Consider the following 8953-nt stretch of genomic DNA (forward strand, 5'->3'; position numbering starts at 1 on the left):
TTTAGGGACCCAATCGTCCTCTAGTATTTTTCGAGACATAAGATATGACTGGTACATGCCACTAATCACAACCCTTGAGCTAGATCAAATGTAGAGTCTAGACATTTATAGATGCTTTCGATGTACCTTTGGATTTCCAAAATAACCAAATACCATTTGAAACCTTTAGAAACCCTAAAACGTAGTTAAATTTTTTTAAGAAAACTGAACCCAACTTTTCTGAAACCCATTTCACTTGGAAGGAATGAAAGAAACTTTCCAATGGTTTGAGTCTCACCTCAATTCAATATAATGTTTGAAAGCAACCATTTTACTAAACCATGTGTAAAATGATAGATTTCCTCACATGCGGCTGATCTTGTTCTGCGTTCGACGTATGTTGTGTCACAATCCATAGATAACTGTACAATATTGTGTAAACTACCTCAAAAGATGGGCACAATGTCTGAAATTGGTCCCATACAACATGTGATTTTTTTTGGGTAAGTCCGCGAGAAGACCCTTTACCCGGTTTTCAATAATCCAATATAGAAAAAATTACATCATACTATTTTACAACCCTACACCCTATAGAAGGGTAATTGTGATGTTAGACATATGATTGATCAAAGTTGGCAATTGATTCAAGACCCCTACCTCTAGTTCAAGGAGCTTCAAATAAAGTGAGAGAACCTTAGTTCTAGAACCTAATCCCATGGTTCTTTATGATCACAATACCCCTTGGTAGCCCAAAACCCTAGTTTTAGGCATAGTTTCCCATCCTAGCTCGAGGCCGACATATCAAACCTTGCGAAACCTAATTTCCTCCATGAGAACCTAGCTAGTTTCAGAGGCCTTTTCTTTCAAAGTCTAGGCTAGTTTGTCCATCAAAACCTTAGTTTTCTTATGTTTCACCTCTTACGGATCCCATATCCCATAGACTTCATAGTCATCACCTTTATAGTTTGGAAAAGTATATAATGAGACCATTTACCTTTCGTATAAGGTGGTCACATTTAATCTTGACCACTGGATGTGAAATTGGGTGATTGCATTTATTTCATTGACCAAGCCCAAAGTTCAAAAGAAATTTTTTCGAACTTTATGACGCATCCAAACTATTAGATTTCATAACGGATGGTTATAAGTAATTGTGACCTCCCTATACCAGAGGTAAATGGTCTCATTGTTTATAATCCCTTATAGTTTATACACTTAATTCGTCTTTTCTATGCCAAATACGTACTAATATAGTTATATTCTATTAAATACTCCCATTTCCAGCCTCGGAAGCCGGCCAAGGGCCGGTACCGAGTAACTGGTATCCGGCTGATTCAACGGCCTAACCGAGTAAGTCCCAGCTAGTAAAAAAAACGATAAAAAAAAAAAAAATACAAAACAAATCTAAAAAAAATATGAAAGGTATATTTAAAGCATGATTAAACAAAGCATATCCAAATGAAATTGAAATTTAGTGAAAAAATTGGATTTTAAAAAATCGATTTGTGCCTAGGAATAGTTTTGAAATTTTATAAAATGGAAAAAAATTAAAAAATAGATATTGATAGCCAAAACACTTTCCAATATTTGTCAAATGATGAAAAACATTTAAAAACACATTACAAACAAATCTCTTATTTCTTGAGATTTTATATAAGTTTTTTTAAAAAAAAATTTAAAATATCCAGTCGAATCATCAAAACTGGCCGAAATCGAAACAGACGACTGATTCCAATCTAACCGCGGGGGGGGGGGGTGTGTCTGATTTGAACGGTCGATTTTTGCAAACACTGATTCTCATCTCATACATCTTATGTCAACACGGTGTGATTCAATTACTTCTCCTCCAATTTTCATGCCAGGGACCACATAGGGATATGTTTCTTTATCTTTCTTTGTTTTATTAAATTTACTTTTTTTATGTTTATTGATTTGTTTGCTTTGAAAACAATTTGTTCAATTTCTTTGACTGTAACTTATTTTTCTCAAGTTCAGTTCGATTTATTTTGATTCTAAAGCAAAATATAGTCACCACCTAGGTCGTCTGCGGATACAATAGCATACCAGTTTACTTTTGGGTGGATCATCCCTACAATTGAGTTCTTACAAAGCTTTCTTTGTTTTCTTTCATACTTTTGAAACCCTAAACCAAATTCTACACCCCCAACAGGTGGGACAAATTTCACCATTAACAATATCTATGCAATTTTATGAAACACATGTTTAACCTAATTATAACATAATATGTTGTCATTCCATAATATGGCATCAAAGCTAAATGATATGGCATTTCCATTCCTTCCACAATAACCTCAAAATTCTCCTTTCTTCAGTTCAAAACCCACGTGAGTTGGAAATTCAGATAAGTAGTTTCTAGGTTAATAGGAGATCCATGAATGCAATGTGAACTCCTTCAAGAGACGATAAACTTGCCCAATTTTGTTCAAAGTTCTCCACAATAATGTGTTGTGCTAAGTGCTTGGATTATATCTCAATTTATATGTTTTCTCTTCATCAAACATTCTCATTTTTTTAATTGTGAGTTTTTTATTTACTTATTAAGATATAAGCTTTCGAACTATTTTCAAAACAACTACATCATTATACATCTTGGAATTTGTTAGGGATACTTGTCATGCCGAAACCAAAAGAAACTTCGGATCTCTTCCCTTTTAGTTATCCATTTTCATGTGATTCTTAAATTTTGAAACATGTACTTATCCATCTGTGTTTTTGTACGGAATAATCAGTGAAAGGCAGTACTTTGTTGCTTTTTTGTTTCATTTACTAGTTCTTTATTTTTTTATTTTCGTACTTTTTATTCTCAAGTATTTTTTTTTGGAAGGGGGGGGGGGGGGGGGGGGGGGGGGGGAAGTTTATATAAGAATGCTACCTTATAATTTAGAACTGCGGATGCCCCCTCAAAAATCTATTGGAAAAAGGTAGTTTTAATGTTGAAAAACTCTTTGATTAATTATCTTGACATCGAGATGTATTTCGACATCTCAGAAATAGTGTATTTTACAACATATTATCTATACCGTCTATTTTCAAGAATTTCATATTTCTATAGATCTACTTGATTTTAACCATTTTAAAAATTTTAAATGTTATAATTAGATATAAAAATAGATTTTGAGACAATCCTAAGAACAGTTTACATCAAAATTGTATACCATAATAAAATTTGAAGGTGCACACTGTACCCTTTATTGGGAGCTTAAATTTATTCTTTTTTTTTGTACTTTTAAACTAATCATACCTATTAGTTGCTTCAGCATCTGTATTTTTCATTTCATCTAATTGTGGGCGGAAGCACCATGCAATGCACATCCCATCAAACTGGTTATACTCCAGACAACCATGAGTGTGTGGAAATGGTGAACTGTGCACTGTAAAGGAAAGAAAATAAATGGTACATGTCTAAAACACTTGGATCCTGCATATAAATCATACTAAAACAAAGTTTCAACAACAAACCATACCAAAACAAAGCTTCGACGAAGTATGTAAAGCAGTTTGTGACTCTTTATCAGCTCACTCTGAACGCCTTAATGTCTGAAAACTATATAGAGGTATTATGACAAATGTACAGTTGTATACGTTGTTTAGAAGTAGACTTTTGCTTTGTAATCACACCCACCTATCAAATTTACATCAGACAGTTAACAAGTAATTGTGGATTCATTGTATCAAAGATAAATGGTCTCATTATATACAATCTTTTATGTATGACAGAGATTGTCGCTTCTCTATAATCCACAACTAGAGAAGTATGTGATAGACACTCTATAAGTATCATATCTTTTCTCCAACGATATTTCATGCTTGCAACTCCCCCTTAAGTTAACCCAAACATTGCTTCTATATACGGCAGTCGAAATAACCCACCTAACAAAAGGGGGGGAAATTGTCATGATAGGTACCCATTTTGAAAGAGATATTCCACCTACCTACTTATGGGGGGAATGCATTCTGGCGTCACCCACTTTGTCCACCTCTACCTAAAAGCTATTCTCAAGTAACCCTATATTCTCTCCTAGGCAACGTTTTTGTGCTTACCCTACAAGCATAAAATTTATATGCTTCCCTCTATCCAATCGTCCATTCTGAATGGATGACAAAGATCGCCTCCATCACAATATCGTATCTCTACACTATTTTATTTATTTGTTCTTTTTACTAACTATTTTGACGCCAAATTTTGGGCGTCTACTCCTCTTATATTCGTACCTATAAAAAATATAAAACAAATATTCTCAATAAAATAAAATGATCATAATACCCCTAAAAATTTCAATGGGAATTTTGTTCATTATATTTTATTGAAAAATTGCTTTTAAATTTTTCTTTTAGGGGTTGATGGCATGTACCAAATTTCATATTCATATAATTTGTATAAAAAAACTAAAAATAAAATACTCTGAGACGTCAAATCTAGATCAAACGGTCAGTGACTCACTTGATCTAAATTGGATGGCTGAATGGAGGAAGCATATATCTTCTATGCAATAGGGGAAGATAGAACCCTTCTCTCCCTTATGAGCTTGAGCCATGGTCTCTCTCTTACTCTCTCTCTCGGCCTACCGTGCAAGGCCAGATGGTGGTCGAAGAATAGTCTATTGCGGGGGACACTTGAATTATTTTCAATTAATGTTTTAAAAATTATAAATGCGGTTAGGAGTCACTTATCAATATCATAATCAAAGGATGACAAGGCTGATTCCCACCAAGAATTGGGAATTGGCCCTAATTTCTCTATTTAACTCAAATCCCCATGTTTAATATGTTTTATTATTATTATTATTATTATTATTATTATTTACACTCTGAATCATCAAGCAAACATATTCTTATGTATTCATGCAACTTTTCCTCTATTCACTCTCTATTGATTTTCAAATTTTTAATTTCCTATTGCATCGCTGATTTAACTGATCTGGATTACCCATAATGACCTATCTGAATCGGTCCAATGGAGGGCCAATGTACCCGGGCAATATGGATTTTAGAACCCTGTTTTCAAGAAAGGAAAACGACACTGTTCAAAATTAACCAAAAAGAGGAGAATAATTATAAACATAAATTGAAAGGACATTAGAATTTTCTTAGTGGTGGTTGTTAAGTGGACTTTATAAAAGAAACTAAGGTTGTGTTTGTTTATCGAAGAGGGGCCTGTAGCAACCCCATCTTCCACAAAATATGGAAGGCGCAATCAACGTCAAAAGACAATGAACAATGAATGCACCCTTTTTAAAATCGGCTTCTATATGGTGCAACAAACATGGAAGCCGATTTGATGGTGTTGAGGATTAATGTTTTGTATTTTGAGGAAATAAATCTGCCAATGTAGAATCAAATAGACACTCTGGAGGACTGGTAAAATTTTGTATTGTATATGGGATATTTCGGTAATTTGTACGATCGGTTAGGATTCGATATATATTATTGCAATGAGGTTCTTTTAGGGTTAAGAAAAAAACTAAGATTTATTTGCAGTTAGCGAGAAGAGCGAGGTGTGAAAACACGGAGATTTCTTTGCAGTTAGCGAGAAGAGAGAGGTGTGAGGAAGAGAGTCATTGTAACCCTATTCTCCATTACCACTAAATAAGCTCTCATCTCTCCGTGGACTTAGGCACTTTGTCGAATCACGTATATATTTGCATTGTGGTTAGTTGTCTCTTTCTTTTAGTATTTGTTTTTTCTTTTTTGCTTTGTGAATTGTTATTTCGTTTCCACATATGGGACTTGGGCCTCCCACTACCTAAAAAATTTTGCCAAAAGAAATATGTCCTAAAGAAAGAAGGATGTTTGGATACGAGGGACAATTCTAACATGTGGAAACTTACAGGGGATGTGCAAGGATAGAAGATAAAGCTCAGAAAAAATTAAGGGCCAATTTAGATGACAATAAATTTATCACAAACATTAATGTTATCCAATTCGTTTTGCTTCTGCTATAAAGGCCAAAGACTATGGATATTACCCTCCAAAATCACATTGAATCTAAAAACCTTGCTCCAGTTTTATTTTGGTAGATCAATAAAGAATGGATCCCCTACCTGTCTTCGGAATAGAACTTAAAAGGTCATGTTGTAGCTCTCACTACCTTAACCACCTATGTCTTGAGCACATTACTACACTTTCAGTTTTAGTTTCTTTCATCTTTGAACTTAAAAGTTGATTTAATGTAACATGGTGAATGTTTAGAATTTATCTTTTCAAGGTTACGGAATATGAAACAATCAATGTGGAACACTAGGAATATGATAATGGATTTGTGAATGTTAAATGGTCGATCATAATATTTCATAATATAAGTAATGAAATTTTATTTTTGTCATGCTTGTGTTTAAAAGGCTCCTTTTTTTTTTTTTTCTTTAAATTTTTATTTTTTTGAATTTAAAGTTCTCTATATTTGAATTTCTATAATTAAGAAAAGCGTCAAACTTTTATCCGGTGCTTCCTTTTCCGGAAAAATTGAAGACACCTCCCAAGCTAATTCCCTATCAAACTGAAGAAGCGTGTGAATTGAACATGATAACCATGACAAGACTGTTATTTTGCCAGAAAATAACGTGCCCCTTGGACTTTATAATTTGACTTTATTGGGTATTCTATATCAACCCCAAATCAAAAGAACCCTAAAACCTTCCCCACTGAAACCCAAAGACTTAAATCCGAGGTCCAATTTTTCCTTCATGAACGATAAAAAAGAAGGAATAAAATGATGCATTTTTCGTGGGAAAACCAATATCAAGTCTTGAACAAACACTACTAATTCATACTCTCTCTACCTGTATTTTTTGTGCAAGGAGTAGACAAGTAAAAGTGAATCTTTGTTGTTGGACTTGCATTGCATATTAAGCAGTGTAATCTCCACTCCTCCCCATTTTCAGGCTCATTATTCCCACATAAAAACCAGACATCCCTTGGTTATAGCATTCAAATCCAAAACCAAGACCCTTTTCTTGACCTTGAACTCTTACCTAAAGCAAGAGTACTAGTATAAAACTAACCCATAAAACCCAAACAATCTGTACCCACAAAATCATTGTTTACAATGAATGGAGGTGGATGTTTCAAAGGTGAGAATGAAAGATATGTTGGGTGAGTAAGCCTTATGAGTGCTTGTAAAATGAAATGATATAGTGGACTAGGAACTCAATGGGAGAGAGGTCCTTTGTGGACCATACTAAACAAACAATGTTTGTTGATACTAGATTGTGCCTAATGTGCTAGGTCAGGTTGGTTGGGGAAAACCCATGTTTCTGGGCTCTGAGAATCGTACCAATGAAAGTTATATGGGTTATTCCTTGATGAGGTTGGAGTATGCTCAGATGAGTGAGCTCAGGAACTATGTGACACTTATGTGATGGAGGTCATGATGGACGGGGTCAAATCCTCATCATTTGTTCCATTACATGGCATGCACATCGATAGTCGTTTTTGGGAAACTGTAAGACCTTTCAGGGTGAAGCGTGTGCATATGCGAGAGACACCCCATGTGCATCATCGTTGCATCAAGGTTAGGATGACCTTAGCGTTTCGTCTTCGGGGAAAACCTGAAATACATATACTGGGACTGCGACCCATTGCCCATTGGCTAGACTCTAGTGACCCACTAATAATCCCATGCATAGACTAAGTCATAGGCATCGTTGGGTCGGTTTGAGAAAGCATGTATGGTTCGTAGTTCGTGGTTAGACATGGAGTGTCCCAGTTGATATTTATTTCTAGACCATATGGATCATTTTTCCATCAATATTTATTGATTTTATTTATATTTTATTATATTTGATTTTTAAAATTTTTATTTGAATTTTTTTAAATATTTGGATATTTTATTTATCAAATTTAGATTTATAAAAACAAAGATATTGATTTTATAATGATTTAAATATTCAAATAATCCTTTTGTGTATTTACAAAAATATAAAATAAATTACATATTTATGGAAAGCCCAATAGGTCTTTTAGCGTACCATCGCATGATGGGTGGGGCTCATTATGTGCCACCATGGGTGGCAGGCCCCACCTATGGCATCTTACCTATTTGATGTTCAAACTTTGAAGCTTGAGAGAAGGTTTTGTGTTGTTTTGGAAAGTTTTGAAGTCTTGAAGAATATTTGATTAATATTTTTAAATGTGTGAGAAGGCTTATGCTTGAAATAAGAAAGATTAATATTATGATATATTAATTTTTTATTTTAATTAATTGATAGAAAAATGGTTTTAAAAACAGGGGATAATGGTCTAGCACCTTCCATAAGTTGTTGATGGCCCATATATGGAACGGAGAGCTGTGAACTTTCACCCCACAAGTCACCCAAGATCAATGGTTAATATTCAATCTCATATAAGTGGTAAACCAAGAAAAACCCTAAAAAATCCTAATATTGATCAAGCCCTATAAAAAAAAGTTGTCTCTACCTAAAATCTCTATACTTTATTTCATACCACAACTTTCATCTCTCTCTCTCATCCATCTAGGGGGCTACTCCCTACTCTAGGGAAAAATCTCTCTTCCTTAAAAAAGTTTATTATGAAAGGGACACATCTCACTCTATCATCTTTGATCTCTCTCTCTTGGTGGTTCTCCCATCCTTTCTCATGATCTCTCATCTCATGCCTTTTCACTCTCATGGTGTTTTCTCTCATAGTCTCTTATATTTTCTTTGGGATTTTAAGATTTTAGGGTTATGGTAGTAAGATGATCATCTCTCTTAAAATCAGTTTACTAAGGGGATTCACTTAAGGTAAAGGATTTCATGTTCTATTAGTGTGGATTGTCCAAACTTATTTTCCCGGTTGAGATTGAAGGTTAACCATTAGATCCTGCACCATCAGAAGGTGGTGACTTGGTGTAGGGTATAAGAAGCCCGATTGCGGCAATTTTCGACAACCTCTTTTATTTCTTCCATATTTATTTATTAAATATTTTATTTTCAAGCGTAGATTGTATTTTTTCTTT

This window comes from Amborella trichopoda, chromosome 1, assembly GCF_054954075.1.
Source record: "Amborella trichopoda isolate Santa Cruz 75 chromosome 1, AtrichopodaSantaCruz75HAP2 v2.0, whole genome shotgun sequence".
In the NCBI taxonomy this organism is placed as follows: Eukaryota; Viridiplantae; Streptophyta; class Magnoliopsida; order Amborellales; family Amborellaceae; genus Amborella; species Amborella trichopoda.